Source organism: Bos grunniens, chromosome 26 (genome assembly GCF_055505025.1).
Source record: "Bos grunniens cultivar Pamir isolate PY7600 chromosome 26, Bosgru_T2T1.0, whole genome shotgun sequence".
NCBI classification, from domain to species: Eukaryota; Metazoa; Chordata; class Mammalia; order Artiodactyla; family Bovidae; genus Bos; species Bos grunniens.
Window position 1 is genome coordinate 3136473 of NC_141190.1, and position 22296 is coordinate 3158768.

At 39.1% G+C, this 22296-nt stretch overlaps 1 long non-coding RNA gene across 10 annotated transcripts in view; it reads right to left on the reverse strand.

The window, feature by feature from the left end:
- The window catches only part of LOC147343953 (uncharacterized), a 127028-nt gene that overhangs the window by 52591 nt on the left and 52141 nt on the right, over positions 1-22296 (reverse strand). For 2 of the 10 annotated variants that reach the window (XR_015155327.1, XR_015155325.1), the window contains one exon: positions 909-1548. The exons of 4 other annotated variants lie outside the window; for them this stretch is intronic. This is a non-coding gene — a long non-coding RNA (uncharacterized LOC147343953). Of the gene's footprint in view, positions 1-908; positions 1549-5385; positions 6262-22296 lie in introns of those variants that run through there. 4 more of the 10 variants (XR_015155328.1, XR_015155326.1, XR_015155320.1 and 1 more) reach the window with 3 other exon arrangements.

Consider the following 22296-nt stretch of genomic DNA (forward strand, 5'->3'; position numbering starts at 1 on the left):
CCTTATATTCAGGTAATTTGTAAGGAATCTATATAAACACGCTCAGAGTACCTGTTTAAGATGTGCTGTAGGTCTTCATTGAACCATTCAACTTCAGCTTCTTCAGCGTCAGTGGCTGGGGCATAAACTTGGATTACTGTGATACTGAATGGTTTGCCCTGAAAACAAACTGAGATCATTCTGTCATTTTTGAGGCTGTCCCCAAGTACTGCATTTTGGGCTCTTTGTTAAGTATAATGGGTACTTCATTTCTTCTAAGGGATTCTTGCCCACAGTAGTAGATATAATGGTCATCTGAATTAAATTCACCCATTACAGTCCATTTTAGTTCACTGATTCTTAAAACGTCCATGTTCACTCTTGCTATCTCCTGTTTGACCACATTCAATTTACTTTGATTCATGGAGCTAACATTCTAGGTCCTATGTAGTATTGTTCTTTATAGCATGGGTTTTTGTTCACCACCAGACACATCCACAATTGGACATCATTTCCACTTTGGTTCAACTGCTTCATTCTTCATGGAGCTATTAGTAATTGCCCTTTGCTCTTCCCTAGAAGGATATTGGACACATTCTGACCTGGGGGGCTCACCTCCCGGTGTCATAACTTTTGGCCTTTTCATACTGTTCATAGGATTCTTGAGGCAAGAATACTGGAGAGGGTTGCCAGTACATCCTCCAGTGAACTATATTTTGTCAGAATTCTTCACTATGACCACTCTATCTTGAGTGGCCCTGCAGCGCATGGCTCATAGCTTCATTGAGTTATGCAAGCCACCTTGGCACAACAAGGCTATGATCCATGACACAGATCACAAGCTATGCTTCAAGCTAGGCTTTAGCAGTACGTGAACCAAGAACTTCCAGGGGTACAAATGTGTTTAGAAAAGGCAGCAGAACAAGAGATCAAATTGCCAACATTTATTGAATCTTGGAGAAAGCAAAGGAATTCTAGAAAAAAAAAAAACATTTACTTATTCTTCATTGACTACATTAAAGCCTTTGACTGTGTGTATTACAACAAACTGTGGAAAATTCTTAAAGAGATGGGAGTAGCAGACCACACTGCCTGTCTCCTTAGAAATCTGTATCAGGTCAAGAAGCAACAGTTAGAACTAGACATGGAGCAACTGACTGGTTCAAAATTGGGAAAGGAGTATGTCAAGGCTGTATCTTGTCACCCTGCTTATTCAACTTATGTGCAGAGTACATTATGCAAAATGTTGGGCTGGATGCATCACAAGCTGGAATCAAGATTACAGGAGAAATAAAAACCTCAGATATGCAGATGATACCACTCTAATGGCAGAAAATAAAGAGAAACTAAAGAGCCTCTTGATAAATGTGAAAGAGGAGAGTCAAAAAGCTGGCTTGAAACTCAACATTTAAAAAACTAAGACCATGGCATCATGTCCCATCACTTCATGGCAAGCAGATGGGGAAAAAAAGTGAAAGCAGTGACAGGTTTTATTTTCTTTGGCTCCAAAATCACTCCAGATGATGACTGCAGCCACGAAATTCAGACGCTTGCTCCTTGGAAGGAAAGCTGTGACAAATATGTACAGTGTATTAAAAAGCAGCATCATTTTGCAACAGAGATCCATATAGCCACAGCTATGTTTTTTCCAGTAGTCATATATATATGTGAGAGTTAGACCATAAAGAAGGCTGAGGGCTGAAGACTTGATGCTTTCAAACTGTGGTTCTGGAGAGGACTGTTAAGAATCCCTTGGACAGCAAGGAGATCAAATCAGTCAATCCTAAAGGAAATCAGTCCTGAATATTCATTGGAAGGATTGATCCTGAAGTTGAAACTCCAGTACTTTGGCCACCTGATGCAAAATGCTGACACATTGGAAAAGACCCTGTTGCTGGAAAGACTGAAGTCAGGAGAAGGGGGCAGCAGAACATGAGATCGTTAGATAGCATCACCAACTCAATGAACATTAATTTGAGCAACCTCCAGGAGATAGTGGGGGACAGAGGGGCCTGGCATGCCCATGGGATCACAAAGAGTTGGACAAGACTTAATGACTGAACAACAAGAATAAATTTAACAGATATTTCCAAGGCTAAAAAACAAAATGCTGTTAATATTTTATGGAAATAGTCATAGATCGTTTTTTCAGAAGGACTTCTTTTCCTTGGAGATTATTGCTGCATGAGAGATTCTGCTTTTATGAAGCAAATGTGTAGATTTTTTACTAGTTCTGTGTTATAATATGTGTTCTGCAAAAGAAAAACTTGTTTCTGAACTAAAATAAAATAACAAAATCCTAATTAAACCTTCAAAATTGGCATTTGAGTCAGAGACAACTTTTTATTGTCTCCTAAATGTTTTGTTTTTTGCTGTTATTTAAGAATTCATCCTTTGACCAGGGGACTTAAGACCTTCCAACAACAAATGCAAAATCAAATGAGTTGAGTCCACATGGAGGGTAAGACCTCAGTGAGATATTGAAGTTTTGACCAAATCTTCAAAGATCTTGCAATCTGTGGATTTCCAATTTGGCTTTCCACAGATAGACCCTAATTTACTTACTCTTTACATCATTCATTCATTTTTAATACTTTATTCTTTGGGTGATTAAGTGATTGGTTCTCAGGTCTATTGCCATTTACATATATTTAGTATTGACCCTTGAGCTTTAGGATGATACTTTCTACTTCTTTGCTCAATTACCAAGGTAGCTGTAGAGATTTGTTTTTCTCCTAAAGATAATTACTAAAATCTGGAGATCTTGAGTCAGTTTCTTTACTACTTTAGTAGCACATTCAGATATACTAGCCAAGGCCTGTTGGATTAAACTGTTAGATTTATTGTCTAGATAATATTCCTTTAGAATCAGACAATTCAAAAAGATTGAAATTTTAAAATTATTTCAAAAGATAAATAGTTATAGGTTGGAAATAAACTACAAAAACTAGGAAACTTCAGTAACTGGATCTCCTAGAACACATTTACATCAGATGGTAAAATATCTAATCTTGTTTTTATAAACGAATTTCAAAGATACAGAGCTGCTTTGTAAAGTTTTACTATAACAACCAGCAGCAACCAACCTTTATGGTGGACACAAAATTATCTACTACCATTTACACTTCCTTAAATTAAGCCCATTTCTACTTAAAAATAATCCATCTGTGGTAAAACACAGTTTAATATATGAAAACACATTAATCTAGAAACCACAAGAGATATTTCCTTTGGGAAACTTCATAATACTTTCCTGTGAATTATACTCTTTATGGTTTTCAGTTTATAATATTACCAAATTGTAATAATGTCCTTTTTCAATCCCAAAGCATAAGACTCTAGTTGTTGCTGGAACCCATGCATTGTCTAACTTTGTGTTTGCAGTCTTCCACAGTGACTTTGGAAGCATACATATAAGATCAATGCTGTCAGGTATCTAGAATCAAAACCCAACCTCTCTGCTCACTGGCCACCTAAATACAGATCGATACACTACTCAAATCCTCTGAGGATAGCTGATTCAACTGTAAAATGGATATAGAATTACCACATCAACTATGTGAAATGATTAGCTGATATAACATATGCTGAGAATACTTTCTGACTCATAATAAATTATTTTTGAAGCAATATTTATAAGTATGCAATTTTAAACCAATAATACGAATCCACGTCCTCAGTTCAGCTCAGTTTAGTCGCTTAGTTGTATCCGACTCTTTGGGACCCCATGAATCACAGCACGCCAGGCCTCCCTGTCCATCACCAACTCCTGGAGTTCACTCAAACTCACGTCCATTGAGTCGGTGATGCCATTCAGCCATCTCATCCTCTGTCGTCCCCTTCTCCTCCTGCCCCCAATCCCTCCCAGCATCAGGGCCTTTTAAAATGAGTCAGCTCTTCGCATCAGGTGGCCAAAGTACTGGAGTTTCAGCTTCAACATCAGTCCTTCCAAATAAAACCCAGGACTGATCTCCTTTAGAATGGACTGCTTGGATCTCCTTGCAGTCCAAGGGGACTCTCAAGAGTCTTCTCCAAAAGCACAGTTCAAAAGCATCAATTCTTTGGCACTCAGCTTTCTTCACAGTCCAACTCTCACATCCATACCTGACTACTGGAAAAACCATAGCCTTGACTAGAAGACCTTTGTTGACAAAATGATGTCTCTAATTTTGAATATGCTATCTAGGTTGGTCATAACTTTCCTCCCAAGGAGTAAACATCTTTTAATTTCATAGCTGCAACCATCTACAGTGGTTTTGGAGCCCAAAACAATAAAGTCTGACACTGTTTCCACTGTTTCCCCATCTATTTCCCATGAAGTGGTGGGACCGGATGCTATGATCTTCGTTTTCTGAATGTTGAGTTTTAAGCCAACTTTTTCACTCTCCTCTTTTACTTTCATCAAGAGGCTTTTTAGTTCCTCTTCACTTTCTGCCATAAGGATGGTGTCATCTGCATATCTGAGGTTATTGATATTTCTCCCAGCAATCTTGATTCCAGCTTGTGCTTCATCCAGCCCAGCGTTTCTCATGATGTACTCTGCATATGAGTTAAATAAGCAGGGTGACAATATACAGCCTGGACGTGCTCCTTTTCCTATTTGGAACCAGTCTGTTGTTCCATGTCCACTTTTAACTGTTGCTTCCTGACCTGCATATAGCTTTCTCAAGAAGCAGGTCAGGTGGTCTGGTATTCCCATCTCTTTCAGTATTTTCCACAGTTTATTGTGATCCACACAGTCCAACGTTTTGACATAGTCAATAAAGAAGAAATAGATGTTTTTCTGGAACTCTTTTGTTTTTTTGATGATCCAGTGGATGTTGGCAATTTGATCTCTGGTTCCTCTTCCTTTTCTAAATCCAGCATGAACATCAGGAAGTTCACAGTTCTTGTATTGCTGAAGCCTGGCTTGAAGAATTTGAGTATTACTTGACTAGCATGTGAGATGAGTGCAATTGTGTGGTAGTTTGAGTATTCTTTGGCATTTCCTTTCTTTGGAATTGGGATGAAAACTGATCTTTTCCAGTCCTGTGGCCACTGGTGAGTTTTCCAAATTTGCTGGCATATTGAGTGCAGCACTTTCACAGCATCATCTTTCAGGATTTGAAATAGCTCCACTGGAATTCCATCACCTCCACTAGCTTTGTTCGTAGTGATGCTTTCTAAGGCCCACTTGACTTCACATTCCAGGATGTCTGTCTCTAGGTCAGTGGTCACACCATCGTGATTATCTTGGTTGAAGATTTTTTATGTACAGTTCTTCTGTGTATTCTTGCCACCTCTTCTTAATATCTTCTGCTTCTGTTAGGTCCATACCATTTCTGTCTTTTATTGAGCCCATCTTTGCATGAAATGTTCCCTTGGTATCTCGAATTTTCTTAAAGAGATCTCTAATCTTTCCCATTCTTTTGTTTTCCTGTATTTCTTTGCATTGATTGATGAGGAAGGCTTTCTCATCTCATCTTGCTATTCTTTGAACTCTGCATTGAGATGCTTATATTTTTCCTTTTCTCCTTTGCTTTTCTCTTCTCTTCTTTTCACAGCTATTTGTAAGGCCTCCCCAGACAGCCATTTTGCTTTTCTGCATTTCTTTTCCATGGGAATGGTCTTGATCCCTGTCTCCTGTACAATGTCACGAACCTCAGTCCATAGTTCATCAGGCACTCTATCTATCAGATCTAGCCCCTTAAATCTATTTCTCATTTCCACTGTATAATCATAAGGGATTTGATTTAGGTCATACCTGAATGGTCTAGTGGTTTTCCCTACACTCTGATTTAAGTCTGAATTTGACAATAAGGAGTTCATGATCTGAGCCACAGTCTGCTCCTGGTCTTGTTTTTGCTGACTGTATAGGGCTTCTCCATCTTTGGCTGCAAAGAATATAATCAATCTGATTGTGGTGTTGACCATCTGGTGTTGTCCATGTGTAGCGTCTTCTCTTAAGTTGTTGGAAAAGGATGTTTGCTATGACCAGTGTGTTCTCTTGGCAAAACTCTATTAGCCTTTGCCCTGCTTCATTCCGTATTCCAAGGCTAAATTTGCCTGTTACTCCAGGTGTTTCTTGACTTCCTACTTTTGTATTCCAGTCCCCCATAATGAAAAGGACATCTTTTTTGGGTGTTCATTCTAAAACGTCTTGTAGGTCTTCATAGAACCATTCATCTTCAGCTTCTTCAGCATTACTGTTTGGCGTATAGACTTGGATTACTGTGATATTGAATGGTTTGCCTTGGAAACGAACAGAGATGATTCTGTCATTTTTGAGATTGCATCCATGTCCTAAGATAATTTAAATGCCAGAATTATTGTCTCATGAAGTCACTTTGTATCAAAATCAACTGAAAAATTAGTCCTATAATAATTCCTTGTATTACTAAGTCACAGCATAAAGAAAGGATCTATTTTTGAATTAACATGTATATTTATTTATACAATTAATAATAAGATCTTTCATTCAGATTTATATATGAATCTCAGGTGTACTGCTTAGCAGCTGTGTGTTCTTGTATAGGTGGCTTAATCTCCCTGTAACTCAGTTTCCTCATCTGTGTTTCAGTTTTATTAGCATCAAATATAAATGTACATATCTCAGAGTAATAAGGTTAATTTTATGGGATATAATACACAAAAAATGCTTAGCATACTTTCTGACAGTCAGCACACATAGCAGTACTCAGAAAATTTTAGTTCTCTTTACATGATTAATATATAAATCCCTAAACTGACTGTAGTCTCTAAAAATGCTTGTCTTTGTACTTCTCATTGCATTTTGTACTATATCATGAATATATTGGGCATTTGTACATATTTCTTAACTACTTTTCCCCTCCCCACTCCAATGAACAGAGTATCATGTTGGAAAACAGCTGAATGCTTGTTTTTGTTTTACTGAATTTATATAGTGCTAAGTTGATATTTCCTCACTTTCCAAATGCTAGCACTCATCTGCTGCCTTTATGTTCTTTGGGATTCTATCCAAGACCCTGTCCTCCACACATGCCCTGCAACGATCTCCCAAACCTAGTCCTAGTCACAGCCTGTACCTTTGGAAAAAACTTTCTGAAATATACCTCTAATTCACTCTACAAATATTTCCCTTCTACTGAAACTCTGACCTCAGCTAACTTAATGGAACAATATAGGATCTGAAGTTAGTTCATATTAAAGTAATGACAAGATTGCTTTGTCATTACTTTAATATGAACTAACTTCAGATCCTATATTGTTCCATTAAGTGATTGCTTTGAATTCTTTGTGGTGGATCTTTTTAAAGTATAAAGCTTTTCTCTATAACAAATAAAATTATATTGTGGAATTTAAAACAGTATGACTAATTAACTATTGATCCTTTTCTAAAAGTAATAATATATAAATTGTTTGGGTGTACAAGAAAGGCATGGAGAAGGGCAGGGCCACCTGCTCCAGTATTCTTGCCTGAAGAATCCCGTTGGTAGGGGTGCCTGTCGACAGAGCTATGGGCCATAAGGTCACAAAGAATTGAACATGACTGAAACAACTTACCACTGCACAGTACATAAGAAAGGCAACTGTCATATCTTTTTTTTTTTTTTTTCTTAATATATATTCCCTTTGAACTTCTGGAATTTAGTATTTTTAATAATAACAGCTGGGAGATTTAAGGCTATAATAACATATTCCTATTTCTAATTTCATTTTCTATTCATAACTCAAAGTAACTTGGTAACATATACTGTGAGTTTTCTCCATGTGTCAGACAGTTTAAAAATATGTTTGGAACAAATCAAAGATATATTTTACTAATAAGTAACTGAGTTGACTTGTGGGCAATAGATCTAATTTTTTTCTTCTTTCATTCAGTGATATTTTTGAATATTCACAGAATATATCAAATTAGAAAATGAAACCACTATTTTTTTTATAGCTTGTTGTTATTGCTTTGTTTCTTCAATTTGCCTCTTAGTTTTTAAGGTAAGTTTAATATATAGATGGTACAATGTTTGCAAGTCAACTTCTAGAAACAAATTGATTGAGGTTAAAAGCCAGAGTCAAGATTCTTGGCTTCCTTTGCATCACTTTTGTCCCTTGTAAAACTGAAATTAAATGGTGAAAAAAACATGGTGCACTTTTTTTAGGGTTGTCATGCTGGCATATAGTTTATAACACAGCTTGAAACTTGGCTGTGCCAAATAATATTAGCTATCATCAATAGGATCATTATTGTCCCCCAAACCTAAGTCATTTGCTGGCAATCAGATTATTCATCATTTCCTTCCAGGTAAAAATAAACATTTAAAACTTGAGAACAAATTTTAAACATTTAGTTTTCAGACCTAATATAAAAAGTCTAAGGGACAGAGGTGGTAACTGAATACAGATAGGCATAGAAAACATGAATATTCTAAATGTGTGAGAACTTGGAACATAATGGGATATAATATTAGTGCTTTAGATTGTGGAATAAAGGTGAAAATTATACTTATTATGCAATAAAATAAAACCACTTAGGTATTCTTACTTTGAGAATCCCATGAACAGTGTGGACGGACTAAAAGATATCATAATGGAAGATGAGCCCCCCAAGTCAGAATGTGTCCAATATGCTTCTGGGGAGGACTGAAGAAATAGCTCCAGAGAGAATGAAGAGGTTGAGCCAAAGTGAAAATGATGCCCAGTATGGATGTGTCTGGTGCTAAACAAAGTCCCATGCTATAAAGAACGATACTACATAGGAACCTGGAATGTTAGGTCCATGAATCAAAGTAAATTGAATGTGATCAAACAGGAAATAGCAAGAGTGAACATGGACTTTTTAAGAATCAGTGAACTAAAATGGACTGTAATGGGTGAATTTAATTCAGATGATCATTATATCTACTACTGTGGGCAGGAATCCCTTAGAAGAAATGAAGTACCCATTATACTTAACAAAGAGCCCAAAATGCAGTACTTGGGGACAGCCTCAAAAATGACAGAATGATCTCAGTTTGTTTCCAAGGCAAACCATTCAGTATCACAGTAATCCAAGTTTATGCCCCAACCACTGATGCTGAAGAAGCTGAAGTTGAATGGTTCAATGAAGACCTACAGCACATCTTAAACAGGTACTCTGAACGTGTTTATATAGACTCCTTACAGGTTATCTGAATATAAGGAAATGTGCATTTAATAATGTTTAAGTTGTACTGTAGCATTGTACTACTGCTTTCAGAAACACATGGTTCAACTAAATGCTGTGGCAGTAATTCATGTTCAAAGGAAAATTGGTGCATAGGTTCTGACAAGTTTGAGGGAGGAAAGGAAATAAAATTTTTATTTTGTACTGTAAGTCACTTCTTCTAAATTGTATTTCTTAAAAATCAGCTCCCAAGGTACCATAGTTTTAGCAGGCCTCTACATGAGCCTTAGTTGTCTGTTCTTTTAACTTTATTAATGATTTTATTCCTTCCTCCTTTCCATTGTGTCTGATATCACCACATTTTGAATCTCCCTGCCTCTTCTTTTAATCTCTCCTTTTAATACCCTGATGCAGCCACAGACTGTGTTTATATATGTTTTATTCAAGTTCGCAAGGCAGTAAGAGTTCCAGTTGAGTTCATGTAGTATCTGATATAACAAGGTTAAAATTAAAGAAAGAGCTCAACTATATTCCTTTTAGTTAAGGACAACAGAGATGGATTTTACTATTTCCTTGTAAAATACTGCACATAATAATATCAATTATTAGGATCCAATCCCAAAAGATACCCCCCCCCGCAAAAAAAAAAAAATCCTAAAGAAAGGTAATGCCAAAGAATGCTCAAACTACCACACAATTGCACTCATCTCACACGCTAGTAAAGTAATGCTCAAAATTCTCCAAGCCAGGCTTCAGCAATACATGAACCATGAACTTTCAGATGCTCAAGCTGGTTTTAGAAAAGGCAGAGGAATCAGATATCAAATTGCCAACATCCATTGGATCATCGAAAAAGCAAGACAGTTCCAGAAAAACATCTATTTCTGCTTTATTAACTATGCCAAAGCCTTGACTGTGTGGATCACAATAAACTGTGGAAAATTCTGAAAGAGATGGGAATACCAGACCACCTGACCTGCCTCTTGAGAAATCTGTATGCAGATCAGGGGGCATAAGTTAGAACTGGACATGGAACAACAGACTGGTTCCAAATAGGAAAAGGAGTATATCAAGGTTGTATATTATCACCTTGCTTATTTAACTCATATGCAGAGTACATCATGAGAAACGCTGGGCTGGATGAAGCACAAGCTGGAATCAAGATTGCTGGGAGAAATATCAATAACCTCAGATATGCAGATGACACCTCCCTTATGGCAAAAAGTTAAGAGGAACTAAAAAGTCTCTTGATGAAAGTGAAAGTGGAGAGTGAAAAAGTTGGCTTAAAGCTCAATATTCAGAAAACTAAGATCTTGGCATCCGGTCCCATCACTTCATGACAAATAGATGGGGAAAGAGTGGAAACAGTGGCTGACTTTATTTTTCTGGGCTCCAAAATCACTGTAGATGGTGATTGCAGTCATGACATTTAGTTCAGTTCAGTTCAGTCGCTCAGTCGTGTCCGACTCTTTGATCCCATGAATCACAGCACGCCAGGCTTCCCTGTCCATCACCAACTCCCGGAGTTCACTCAGACTCACGTCCATCGAGTCAGTGATGCCATCCAGCCATCTCATCCTCTGTCGTCCCCTTGTTCTCCTGTCCCTAATTCCTCCCAACGTCAGAGACTTTTGCAATAAGTCATTTCTTCGCATGAGGTGGCCAAAGTACTGGAGTTTCAGCTTTAGCATCCTTCCTTCCAAAGAAATCCCAGGGCTGATCTCCTTCAGAATGGACTGGTTGGAACTCCTTGCAGTCCAAGGGACTCTCAAGAGTCTTCTCCAACACCACAGTTCAAAAGCATCAATTCTTTGGTGCTCAGCTTTCTTCACGGTCCAACTCTCACATCCATACATGACCACTAGAAAAACCATAGCCTTGACTAGATGGACCTTTGTTGGCAAAGTAATGTCTCTGCTTTTGAATATGCTATCTAGGTTGGTCATAACTTTTCTTGTCTTTTAATTTCATGGCTGCAGTCACCATCTGCCGTGATTTTGGAGCCCAAAAGAGTAAAGTCTGACACTGTTTCCACTGTTTCCCCATCTATTTCACATGAAGTGATGGGACCAGATGCCATGATCTTCGTTTTCTGAATGTTGAGTTTTAAGCCACCTTTTCAATCACCTCTTCCACCTTCATCAAGAGGAGTTTTCGTTCCTCTTCACTTTCTGCCATAAAGGTGGTGTCATCTGCATATCTGAGGTTATTGATATTTCTCCCGGCAATCTTGATTCCAGCTTGTGCTTCTTCCAGCCCAGCATTTCTCATGATGTACTCTGCATATAAGTTAAATAACCAGGGTGACAATATACAGCCTGGACGTACTCCTTTGCCTATTTGGAACCAGTCTGTTGTTTGGAACCAGTCTGTTTTCCGTGTCCAGTTCTAACTATTGCTTCCTGACCTGCGTACAAATTTCTCAAGAGGCAGGTCAAGTGATCTGGTATTCCCATCTCTTTCAGAATTTTCCACAGTTTATTGTGATCCACACAGTCAAAGGCTTAGGCATAGTCAATAAAGCAGAAATAGATGTTTTTCTGGAACTCTCTTGCTTTTTCAATGATCCATCAGATGTTGGAAATTTGGTCTCTGGTTCCTCTGCCTTTTCTAAAACCAGCTTGAACATCTGGAAGTTCACGTATTGCTAAAGCCTGGCTTGGAGAATTTTGAGCATTATTTTACTCGCGTGTGAGATGAGTGCAATTGTGCAGTAGTTTAAGCATTCTTTGGCATTGCCTTTCTTTGGGATTGGTATATAAACTGACCTTTTCCAGTCCTGTGGCCACTGCTGAGTTTTCTAAATTTGCTGGCATATTGAGTGCAGCACTTTCACAGCATCATCTTTCACGATTTGAAATAGCTTAACTGGAATTCCATCACCTCCACTAGCTTTGTTCGTAGTGATGCTTTGACACTTTAACTCTTTTGAAGGAAAGCTGTGACCAACCTCTACAGCGTATTCAAAAGCAGAGATATTACTTTGCCAACAAAGGTCCATCTAGTCAAGGCTATGGTTTTTCCAGTGGTCGTGTATGGATGTGACAGTTGGACTATAAAGAATGCTGAGTGGTGATGAATTCATGCTTTTGAACTGTGGTATTGGAGAAGACTCTTTAGAGTCCCTTGGACTGCAAGGAGATACAATGAGTCCATCCTACAGGAGATCAGTCCTGGGTGTTCATTGGAAGGACTGATGCTGAAGCTGAAATTCCAATACTTTGGCCACCTGATGCATAGAACTGACTCATTTGAAAAGACCCTGATGCTGGGAAAGATTGGGGGCAGGAGGAGAAGGGGACGACAGAGGATGAGATGGTTGGATGGCATTACTGACTCAATGGACATGGGTTTGGGTGCACTCCAGGAGTTGGTGATGGACAGGGAGGCCTGGCGTGCTGCAGTTCATGCGGTTGCAAAGAGTTGGACGTGGCTGCATGACTGAACTGAACTGAACTAAATAATAGCTAATAGTGAACCATGTCAGATTCGTGATCTCTGAAGAAGATTTAGTTTAGGGACCAGGAACAAGGTTTGATAACTCAAGAGATTTTGTGTAGCAGAGTTTTGTTAAAGTGAAAAAGGGACAGAGAAAGCTTCTGACATAGACATCCGAAGGGGAATGGAGAGTGCCCCCCTCACTAGTCTTTAGCAAGGGAGCTATATACTTTTTAAATTAGTTATTACAATAAATCAAAAGAATGTCTCAACATTGTAAAAATTTTACCAGACCCACTCCTGCAATTTATATTTTAAGATAACAGGATTAAACCTGATCAATTAACAGACTCATTCCAGTAATATAAATTCTAAAATGTCAGGATTCAGTAGAGTTCAGTTCAGTCATTCAGTGGAATCCAACTCTTTGCGACCCCATGGACTGCAGCACGCCAGGCCTCCCTGTCCATCACCAACTCCCAGAGTTTACTCAAACTAGGGTCTATTGAGTTGGTGATGTCATCTAACCATTTCATCTTCTGTCGTCCCCTTCTTCTTCCACTTTCAATCTTTCTCTGCATCAGGGTCTTTTCCAATGAGTCAGTTCATTGTATCCGGTGGCCAAAGTATTGGAATTTCAGCTTCAGGATCAGTCCTTCCAATTAATACTCAGGACTGATTTCCTTTATGATGGAATGGTTGGATCTCCTTGCAGTTCAAGGACTCTCAAGAGTCTTCTCCAACACCACAGTTCAAAAACATCAGTTCTTTGGTGCTCAGCTTTCTTTATAGTCCAACTCTCACATCCATATAGGACTACTGGAAAAACCATAGCTTTGACTATATGAAACTTTGTTGGCAATGTAAGCCCTCTGCTTTGAATATGCTATCTAGGTTGGTCATAACTTTTCTTCCAAGGAGCAAGTGTCTTTTAATTTCATGGCTGCAGTCACCATCTACAGTGACTTTGGAACCTCTCAAAATAAAGTCCGTCACTGTTTCCTCTGTTTCCCCATTAATTTGCCATGAAGTGATAGGACCAGATGCCATGATCTTGGTGTTCTCAATGTGGAGCTTTAAGCCAAATTTTTCACTCTCCTCTTTCACTTTCGTCAAGAGGCCCTGTAGTTCTTCTTCACCTTCTGCCAAAAGGGTGGCGTTATCTACATATCTGAGATTATTGATATTTTTCCCGGCAATCTTGATCCAGCTTGTGCTTCCTCCAGTCCAGCGTTTCTTTTGATGTACTCTGCATGTAAGTTAAAGAAGCAGAGTGATAATATACAAACGTGATATCCTCTTTCCCTATTTGGAACCGGTCTGTTGTTCCATGTCCACTTCTAACTGTTGCTTCCTGACCTGCTTACAGATTTCTCAAGAGGCAGGTCAGGTCGTCTGGCATTCCCATCACTTAAAGAATTTTCCACAGTTTCTTGTGTTCCACACAGTTAAAGGCTTTGCATATTCGATAAAGCAGAAATAGATGTTTTTCTGGAATCCTCTTGATTTTGTGATGATCCAATGGATGTTAGCAATTTGATCTCCTCTGCCTTTTCTAAAACCAGCTTGAACATCTGGAAGTTCATGGTTCATGCACTGTTGAAGCCTGGCTTGGAGAATTTTGAGCATTATTTTACTAGCATGTGAGATGAGTGCATTTGTGCAGTAGTTTGAGCATTCTTTGGCATTGCCTTTCTTTGGGATTGGAATGAAAACTGATCTTTTGCAGTCTTGCAGCCACTGCTGAGTTTTCCAAATTTACTGGCATATTGAGTGCAGCACTTAAACAGCATCATGTTTTAAGATTTGAAATAGCTCCACTGGAATTCCATCACCTCCACTAGCTTTGTTCATCGTGATGCTTTCTAAGGCCCACTTGACTTCACATTCCAGCATGTCTGGCTCCAGGTGAGTGAATCTACCATCCTGGTTACCTGACCCACTCCCATAACATACATTCAATGATATTAGAATTAGAAGATTTTCAAGAAGGAGAAACTGTCCTTATGCAGGATACATTGTTGTTATATAATCCTTAGCACAGAATTTGGAGAAGGCAATGGCACCCCACTCCAGTACTCTTGCCTGGAACATCACATGGACAGAGGAGCTGGTGGGCTGCAATCCATGGGGTCGTTAAGAGTCGGACATGACTGAGCAACTGAACTGAACTGAACCCTTCCCAACATAAAGGAGCTTTTAAATTTAAATGCCCATAGCCTGGTGTTAATCATGTAGATCCACCCCGTAAGTGTGGGGTTTTTCCTTTTAATTTTTTTTTTTTTAATTGAGACTTAGCTCACCACTCCGAGTGAGTTTGAATGACCCTAAGATAAAACTTAAATCTATGGCCAGCATCAGAGCAGGTATTATTAATTGGCCAGGTGAGAGGATCCCATCTAGTAATATCATGAAGATAGAACAGGAGTGAACACTCTTCTAAAATAAATTTCCTAGGGGGTATCCAATCAGAGCCCTAGAGAACAGAAATCCACCAAGGTTACCCAAAAGTACTAGACACAGGTAATCGGCCACAACTAAACAATTGGATTGAGTTTTAAACTAGCATAGAATTGTGTCTATGATAGAAAACATTTGATTGATAGGTATGCTATGCTATGCTAAGTCACTTCAGTCGTGTCCATCTCTGTGCGACACCATAGACGGCAGCCCACCAGGCTCCCCAGTCCCTGGGATTCTCCAGGCAAGAACACTGGAGTGGGTTGCCATTTCCTTCTCCAGCCCGTGAAAGTGAAGTCGCTCAGTCGTGTCCGACTCCTAGCGACCCCATGGACTGCAGCCTACCCGGCTCCTCAGCCCATGGGATTGTCCAGGCAAGAGTACTGGAGTGGGGTGTCATTGCCTTCTCCGATTGATAGGCATAGGTCTATGGAATCAAGAACATAAATGATTATACAAATCAAATCAGCATCTTCGGCAAGATGTCTACTTCTTCTTCTTCTTCTTCTTCTTCTTCTTCTTTTTTTGTTTAATTTTATTTATTTTTTAAATTTACAATATTGTATTGGTTTTGCCATATATTTGTCATCTTCTTCTCATCCTGGTGTAGTTTCCTGTGTTTGAGCATTGTTTTAAGATGAGTTTTAGGTCAGTAGGCCTCTCTGTAGACCAGTCCAGCTTAGGGGCCTTTGGAAGTGTGAGTTAATCCAAGAGTCAATTTACCTTCAATTTCACTAGGCATGAGCTAATTAAGAGTACCTGATAGAAAGGTCCTTCCACCCAGCTTGGAGACAGTTCATTAAATTATATCTTCTTCCAGTCTTGGTTGTGTGTGAGGCATCTGATCCTCAACCAAAGATAGATTACTGAGATAAGTTTCAGAAACAACCCTACAGTGTCCTTTAATGATTAAATTAAATTTTACCATAATATACCCTAACAGCACAGAGAACCCGCTGTTCTCCATGTACTGAGTACTGGCAACCCGCTCCAGTACTCTTGACTGGAAAATCCCATGGATGGAGGAGCCTGGTAGGCTGAAGTCCATGGGGTCGCTAAGAGTCAGACGTGACTGAGGGACTTCACTTTCACTTTTCACTTTCATGCATTAGAGAAGGAAACGTCAACCCACTCCAGTATTCTTGCCTGGAGAATACCAGGGATGGGGGAGCCTGGTGGGCTGCCATCTATGGGCTCACACAGAGTCAGACACGATGGAAGCAACTTAGCAGCAGCAGCAGCAATCCTAACAGCAAAGAACTATTCAGGAAATGAGTGTTAGTAGATACTGACCTCCATTAACAAACAGGGATTTAACATTCATTGAAACATCTCTTTCTCCTTAAAATCACCGTCATTTTTACCAAATATAATCAAATTAAGATCTGCTTGTAATATAGGTCTGTTCTCAATAAACTTGGCCTAATGATTTATATAACCATAATTGATCATAGACATTTTAGCTTTGCTGAGACTTTTATCGAGTCTTCAGACTTGACTTCAGACTGAACTTTTAAAATAAAAACTTTCAGGGCTAGGAAAGTCATGCCAAAGGCTTATCACAGATTTTGCTAACATATCTAAAAAAAAATTCCTCCCTTCTCATTTCATTTCAGTTCACACACTCAGTCATGTCAAACTCTTTGTGACGCCATGAACTGCAGCACAACAGGCCTCCCTGTATATCACCAACTCTCAGAGTTTGCTCAAACTCATGTCCACTGAGTCAGTGATGCCATCCAACAATCTCATCCTCTGTCATCCCCTTCTCCTTCTGCCTTTAATGTTTCCCAGCATCAGAGTCTTTTCAAGTGAGTCAGTTCTTTGCATCAGGTGGCCAAAGTATTGGAGTTTCAGCTTCAGCATCAGTCCTTCCAATGAATATTCAGGACTGATTTCCTTTAGGATGGACTAGTTGGATCTCTTTGCAGTCAAAGGGACTCTCAAGAGTCTTCTCCAGCACCACAGTTCAAAAGTATCAATTCTTCAGTGCTCAGCTTATAGTCCAACTCTCACATACATACATGACTACTGAAAAAACAATAGTTTGACTAGACAGACCTTTGTTGGCCAAATAATGTTTCTGCTTTTTAATATGCTGTCTAGATTGATCGTAACTTTTCTTCCAAGGAGTAAGCATCTTTTAATTTCATGGCTGCAGTCAACATCTGCTGTTATTTTCGTGCCCCCCAAAATAAAGTATGTCACTGTTTCCACTGTTTCTCCATCTATTTGGCATGAAGTGATGGGACCAGATGTCCATCAAGAAGCTTCCATAAGCCTCTTATCCTTCTCCACCAGAGGGCAGAAAGAATGAAAACTAGAATAACAGAAAACTAACCAATCTGATCACATGGACCACAGCCTTGTTTAACTCAGTGAAAATATGAGACGTGTTGTGTAGGGCCACCCAAGACGGATAGATTGTGGTGGAGAGTTCTAACAAAATGTGGTCCACTGGAGAAGGGAATGGCAAACCACTTCAGCATTCTTGCCTTGAGAACCCCGTGAACAGTATGAAAAGGCAAAAAGATAGGACACAGAAAGATGAACTCCCCAGGTCAGTAGGTGCCCAATATGCTACTGGAGATCAGTGGAGATATAACTCCAGAAAGACTGAAGAGATGGAGCCAAAGCAAAAATAAAACCCAGTTATGGATATGACTGGTGATGGAAGTAAAGTCTGATGCTATAAAGAGCAATACTGCGTAGGAACCTGGAATGTTAGGTCCATCAATCATGGCAAATTGGAAGTGGTCAAACAGAAGATGGCAAGAGTGGATGGAGATCGACATTTTAGGAATCAGAATTAAAATGGACTGGAATGGATGAATTTAACTCAGATAACCCTTATATCTATTACTGTAGGCAAGAATCCCTTAGAAGAAATGGAGTAGCCATCATAGTCAACAAAAGAGTCTGTGCAGTACTTTCATGGAATCTCAAAAAACGACAGAATGGTCTCTGTTAGTTTCCAAGGCAAACCATTCAATATCACAGTAATCCAAGTCTATGTCCTGACCAGTAACGCAGAAGAAGCTGAAGTTGAACGGTTCTATGGAGACCTACAAGACCTTCTAGAACTAACACCCAAAAGGATGTCCTTTTCATTATAGGAGACTGGAATGCAAAAGTAGGAAGTCAAGAAACACCAGGAGTAACAGGCAAATTGGGCCTTGGAGTACAGAATGAAGCAGGGCAAATGCTCATACAGTTTTGCTAAGGGAACCCACTGGTCATAGCAAACACCCTCTTCCAACAACACAAGACTCTATACATGGACATCACCAGATGGTCAATACCAATTTCTCATTGATTATATTCTTTGTAGCCAAAAATGGAGAAGCTCTGTACAGTCAGCAAAAACAAGACAGGGAGCTTACTGTGGCTCAGATCATGAACTCCTTATTGCCAAATTCAGACTTAAATTGAAGAAAGTATGGAAAACCACTAGACCATTCTGGTATGACCTAAATCAAATCCCTTATGATTATACAGTGGAAGTAAAAAATAGATTCAAAGGATTAGATCTGATAGACAGAGTGCCTGAAGAAATATGGACAAAAGTTGTGACATTGTACAGGAGATAGGGATCAAGACCATCACCAAGAAAAAGAAATGCAAAAAAGCAACATGGCTGTCTGAGGAGGCCTTATTAATAGCTGTGAAAAGAAGAGAAGCAAAAAGCAAAGGAGAAAAGGAAAGATATAAACATATGAATGCAGAGTTCCAAGGAATAGCAAGGAGAGATAAGAAAGCCTTCCTCAATGATCAGTGCAAAGAAACAGAGGCAAATAATAGAATGGGAAAGACTAGAGATCTCTTCAAGAAAATTAGAGATACTAAAGAGATGGGAATACCAGGCCACCTTACCTGTCTCCTGAGAAATCCATATGCAGATCAAGAAGCAACAGTTAGAACTGAACATGGAACAAGACTGGTTCCAAATTGGGAAAGGAGTACATCAAGGCTGTATATTGTCATCCTGCTTACTTAACATATGAAGAGTACATCATGCAAAATGCCGGGCTGGATGAAGCACAAGCTGGAATCAAGATTGCCTGGAGAAATATCAAAAACCTCAGATATGCAGATGACACCACCCTTTTGACAGAAAGCGAAGAACTAAAGAGCCTCTTGATGAAAGTGAAAGAGGAGAGTGAAAAAGTTGGCTTAAAACTCAACATTCAGAAAACTAAGATCATGGCATCTGGTCCCATCACTTCCTCGCAAATAGATGGGGAAACAATAGAAACAGTGAGAGACTATTTTCTTGGGCTCCAAAATCACTGCAGATGGTGACTGCAACCATGAAATTAAAAGACACTTGTTCCTTGGAAGAAAAGTTATGACTAACCTAGACAGCATATTAAAAAGCAGAGACATTACTTTGCCAACAAAGGTCCATCTAGTCAAAGCTATGGTTTTTCCAGTAGTCATGTATGGATGTGAGAGTTGGACTATAAAGAAAGCTGAGCACCAAAGAACCGATGCTTTTGAACTATGGTGTTGGAGAAGACTCTTGAGAGTCCCTTGGACTGCAAGGAGATCCAACCAGTCCATCCTAAAGGAAATCAGTCCTGGATATTCACTGAAAGGTCTGATGCTGAAGCTGAAACTCCAATACTTTGGCCACCTGATATGACGAACTGACTCCTTTGAAAAGACCCTGATGCTGGGAAAGATTGAAGGCAGGAGGAGAAGGGGGCAAGAGAGGATGAGATGGTTGGATGGCACCACCGAATTGATGGACATGAGTTTGAGTAAGCTCTGGGAGTTGGCGATAGTCAGGGAAGCCTGGCGTGCTGCAGTCCTTGGGGTTGCAAGGAGTTGGACACTACTGAGCAACTGAACTGAACTGTTGTCATTTCAGTGTTTATCCCATTAGCCTTCTTTGGTCTATGTACTATGTTTCATTTTTGACGCTTTTGAACTGTGGTGTTGGAGAACACTCTTGAGAGTCCCTTGAACTGCAAGGAGATCCAACCAGTCCATTTGAAGGAGATCAGCCCAGGGATTTCTTTGGAAGGAATGATGCTAAAGCTGAAACTCCCATACTTTGCCCACCTCATGCGAAGAGTTGACTCATTGGAAAAAACTCTGATGCTGGGAGGGATTGGGGGCAAGAGGAGAAGGGGACAACAGAGGATGAGATGGCAGGATGGCATCACTGACTCGATGGATGTGAGTCTGAGTGAACTCCAGGAGTTTGTGATGGACAGGGAGGCCTGGTGTGCTGTGATTCATGGGGTCACAAAGAGTCAGACACGACTGAGCGACTGATCTGATCTGATCTGAAGGGAATATTTCATGCAAACATGGGCTCAATAAAGGACAGAAATGGTATGGACCTAACAAAAGCAGAAGATATTAAGAAGAGGTCGCAAGAATGAACAGAAGAACTGTACAAAAAAATCTTCACGACCAAGATAATCACAATGGTGTGATCACTCACCTAGAGCCAGACATCCTGGAATGGGAAGTCAAGTGGGCCTTAGGATGCATTGCTATGAACAAAGCTAGTGGAGGTGATGGAATTCCAGTGGAGCTATTTCAAATCCTAAAAGATGACACTTTGAAAGTGCTGCACTCAATATGCCAGCAAATTTGGAAAACTTAGCAGTGGCCATAGGACTGGAAGAGGTCAGTTTTCATTCCAATCCCAAAAAAAGGCAATGCCAAAGAATGCTCAAACTACTGCATAAATGCACTCATCTCACACACTAGTAAAGTAATGCTCAAAATTCTTAAAGTCAGGCTTCAATAGTACATGATCTCTGAACTTCCAGATGTTCAAGCTGGATTTAGAAAAGGCAGAGGAACCAGAGATCAAATTGTCAACAGCCATTAGATCATCAAAAAAGCAAGAGAGTTCCAGGAAAACATCTTACCCAAACATATCAATTTTAGGAACTCCATACAGTTTCTAGGATATCTATATTAGTAACATTTACCATACAATATAACCCGAGACTTATATAAGTTATATTCTCACTTGAGAATATTCCCCATGTAATTCTGTAAACAAAATGAATGTAATTAGTGTAATATCTCTCTTTGGGATCTTTCAGGGGCTCTCTGAAGCATCTCAAAGTTAGCTAGAAATCTTCTTCATTAGAATGATTTAGAAAGCTTTGTCAACAAAATCAAAAATGTTTAGAATACTCAGTCAGATAGGATCATAGGTCATTGTGAAACCATAGCTATTCAGTTAGCCAAAGTAGCAATAAATGATTTCAGAACAGCTCATTTAAGAAAAACTTAATACTCATTTTCACTATATTGATTCTTCCAATCCATGAACATGGTATATTTCTCCATCTATTAGTGTCCTCTTTGATTTCTTTCACCAGTGTTTTATAGTTTTCTATATATAGGTCTTTAGTTGCTTTAGGTAGATATATTCCTAAGTATTTTATTCTTTCCGTTGCAATGGTGAATGGAATTGTTTCCTTAATTTCTCTTTCTGTTTTCTCATTATTAGTGTATAGGAATGCAAGGGATTTCTGTGTGTTGATTTTATATCCTGCAACTTTACTGTAGTCATTGATTATTTCTAGTAATTTTCTGGTGGACTCTTTAGGGTTTTCTATGTAGAGGATCATGTCATCTGCAAATAGTGAGAGTTTTATTTCTTCTTTTCCAATTTGGATTCCTTTTATTTCTTTTTCTGCTCTGATTGCTGTGGCCAAAACTTCCAAAACTATGTTGAATAGTAATGGTGAAAGTGGGCACCCTTGTCTTGTTCCTGACTTTAGAGGAAATGCTTTCAATTTTTCACCATTGAGGATAATGTCTGCAGTGGGTTTGTCATATATAGCTTTTATTATGTTGAGGTATGTTCCTTCTATTCCTGCTTTCTGGAGAGTTTTTATCATAAATGGATGTTGAATTTTGTCAAAGGCTTTCTCTGCATCTATTGAGATAATCATATGGTTTTTATTTTTCAATTTGTTAATGTGGTGTATTACATTGATTGATTTGCAGATATTGAAGAATCCTTGCATCCCTGGGATAAAGCCCACTTGATCATGGTGTATGATCTTTTTAATGTGTTGTTGGATTCTGATTGCTAGAATTTTGTAAAGGATTTTTGCATCTATGTTCATCAGTGATATTGGCCTGTAGTTTTCTTTTTTTGTGGGATCTTTGTCAGGTTTTGGTATTAGGGTGATGGTGGCCTCATAGAATGAGTTTGGAAGTTTACCTTCCTCTGCAATTTTCTGGAAGAGTTTGAGCAGGATAGGTGTTAGCTCTTCTCTAAATTTTTGGTAGAATTCAGCTGTGAAGCCGTCTGGACCGGGGCTTTTGTTTGCTGG